This window comes from Leptonychotes weddellii, chromosome 1 (genome assembly GCF_054177405.1).
Source record: "Leptonychotes weddellii isolate Sample4059 chromosome 1, ASM5417740v2, whole genome shotgun sequence".
Classification (NCBI taxonomy): Eukaryota; Metazoa; Chordata; class Mammalia; order Carnivora; family Phocidae; genus Leptonychotes; species Leptonychotes weddellii.
Genome location: NC_138369.1, coordinates 174481439 through 174484732, shown reverse-complemented (window position 1 = coordinate 174484732; position 3294 = coordinate 174481439).

Here is a 3294-nt window from a genome sequence, read left to right as displayed (position 1 = left end):
CACATACCCTCCCCAGTGTCTATCACCCAGCCACCCAATCTCTCCTACCCCGCCCCCACTCCAGCAACCCTCAGTTTGTTTCCTGAGATTAAGAATTCCTCATATCAGTGATGTCTTTCTCTGATTGACTTATTTCGCTCAGCAGGTTATATGAGCTCTTATTTGAAGATATATTGGCTTTCTTATCTGTGGTGAAGGACATACCCTCATGCTTCTATGCAGGGTCTACATTATATACTAATATAATAATAATATAATATAATATAATATAATCCAGGGATTATATTAAGATGAGAAATAAGTAAGATTCTCACTTTTTTTCCCCACTTGCCTAGAAGAATTAAACATTCCAGTATCCACTATTTTCCTGCCACCTGTTCCAGATGGAATCACCTGGTTGAAAGGAAATAATTCCAGGGTATCTTGTCATTGCCATCCCTTTCAGCTTCTTTAATTTTCCTTATTAAGAAAATGTAGACCCTGCATAGAAGCATGAGGGTATGTCCTTCACCACAGATGAGAAAACCAATATATCTTCAAATAAGAGCTCATATAACCTACTTCCTAATTAATGAGATTTCTTTTTACATATTCATCAAAGAGAGTTCTGGTAAAAACCTAAGAGCTTATGCTTAACATTTCGCTTGTCATCATCTATCTTTGGATCATGTCATTTAGTTTGAAAAGGTTAATTGTGTATGAATCATCCATTATTTTAATAAAGTAGATAATTTCAATCACCTGACTTTTCTGCTATACTTAGTTTTCTGAAACACATAATTTTTCATTTCCATTATTTGTGTGGTTCTTTTTTTTTTAAAGATTTATTTATTTATTTGAGAGAGCGAGAATGAGAGAGAGAGAGCACATGAGAGGGGGGAGGGTCAGAGGGAGAAGCAGACTCCCTGCCGAGCAGAGAGCCCGATGCGGGACTCGATCCCGGGACTCCAGGATCATGACCTGAGCCGAAGGCAGTGGCTTAACCAACTGAGCCACCCAGGCGCCCTATTTGTGTGGTTCTAATTTTTCAAGAGTAAATTGACCATACATAGGTAACAATTTCACATATAGAAGTTAACATTATTTTAGTAATGTATTTATGCATGATAAAATTTCCACAATATATTTAAATGTTCAAATGTATTTTTATCCTTATATGTCACTGTTTCAGAATGAGTTCTTCTCAATAATTGAATATTTCAGATGTTTGTAGTATACCTTTCTAAATAGAACATTTTATCATTTTAAGGCTCAATGATAAAATAAAGTATAATACACATATTAAGATTTCTCAGTAATAATACTTTCTATTAAAAAAACAGAATTTTTCTCATTGAATAAAGTCTCCCTTTTGATTATGTACTGTACTAGATTCCACAGAGTAGTTTCTTTTCTCTTTCTCCTGCTAAAGGAAAACTAAATTTTAATGTCTAAATTCTTTAAGTCATCGTTTCTTTTCTGTCTTTAGTGTTCTTTCCTGGAATAACTAATGTTCATATTTGATACTTAAAACCTTAGAGTAAACCTTGGATGAACAAAACAAACCTCCAGAAATAAAGGGATTCAAGTATGTGTTACAGAGCTCATTCTCTGGTATGAAATAAACACAGACCACTGTGTTAATGACTGGACTAAGAAATATTCATCAAAAAATACATGCGGAAAGGATATTTTGAGGAGTAAATGGGTCTTAATCACAAGATAGATAAAACGCTTCTTTTGATGGTAATCTTTAGAGCTGCACACCATTTTAAATGCACAGCTCAAGGGGTTTTGACAAATATAAGCACCCATGTAACCAACACCACAAAAAGCTGCTACCTACAAACTGAAGTCAGTCACTTCCATCCTCTGCTTCAGGCAATAGCTTATCTGCTTCTTTCCCTTACTCTGTTTTCTTAGAATTTTATATAAACACAGTCCTGCTTCCTTCATTCAACATAATGTTTTTGAGATTCGTCTATATTGTTGAATGTATCAGTATTTGTTCTTTTACATCATTGAGTAGTCTTTCAACAATATAAATATATTTGAACTTATTTTTATTTTTATTACTTTATTATTATTTATTTTTTGAGAGAGAGAGTGTGTGAGCATGCAAGCGGGTGGGAGGGCAGAGGGATAGAGAGAGAGAGAAACTTGAGCAGGCTCCATGCCCAGTGTAGAGCCCAATGTGGGGCTCAGTCTCATGACCCTGAGATCATGACTTGAGCCAAAATAAAGAGTTGGACGCTTAACCAACTGAGCCACCCAGGCACTGTGATTTAAATTTATTTTTAAAGGTTAGAATCTCTTGCCATTTTTACCAGATTCTTATGTCTTCTTACGACTGAGTTTAAAGGGCTCTTTTTTATATCCTAAATAAAAGTCTTTTACAAGATCTATGTATTGCAATTATTTTCTTCCACTCTGACGTGCCATTGCATTTTCTTAACAGTATCCTTAAAAAAAGGATTTCAGTGAAGTCAGTTTCAGAATTAATTAATTAATTTTCAATCCTATCTGAGAAATTCTTGCCTACCTCAAGTTTGTGAAGATTTTTCTCATATGTTTTTATCTAGAAGCCTTACCATATGAGTGTTTATATTTGGGTCTATCATTTTCAAAGGAACTTTTATACACAGCATGATACAAAAGTCAAAGTTTTTTTGTTACTTTGTTTCTGTTTTTGTTTCTTTATTTGAATATTTAGTTGTTCTAACATCATTTTTTGGAAAGACATTTTTTTTTCCTTTTTCTAAACTTTTTCTTATCTTCTATTGTCATATTTGTTTTTTCTTCAACAACATTGTACAAGTGGAGAATTAGTAAAACGATCTATAACAAAAGTTTAATATTTCCTCAAGCCAATCATATGGGTCTGGTATGCCATCCAAGGAAGCCATCCTATGTATAGAGATCCAACAGGTCGGTCTTTGATCTTGTGTCCTATGTGGGAACTGCAACAGGGGAGAAAACAAGGGAGAGCTCACCAATGACCTTATTAAACTCAAGCCAGAAATGACTCATTTAATTTGTGGGCAAAGGTGATTGGTAAGAGATAGTAAAAAAGCTCTAACTCCAAGGAGCAGGAATCTAACCACACACCACCCCCATCCCATGACATTAAAGGAAGAGGAGCATTGGGTCCAGGCAGCACTAAAAGTCTCTATGATAAAGGCTCCCGGGTTATTTTATTCTCAACTTGAAAGTATTTCCAGACTTAAGTGAGAAGAGTAAATGGAGAATTTCTAAGGAAGATTTCTAAGGCAACAACACATATGTGGAATAGATCTTGCATTGCCAAAACATCAC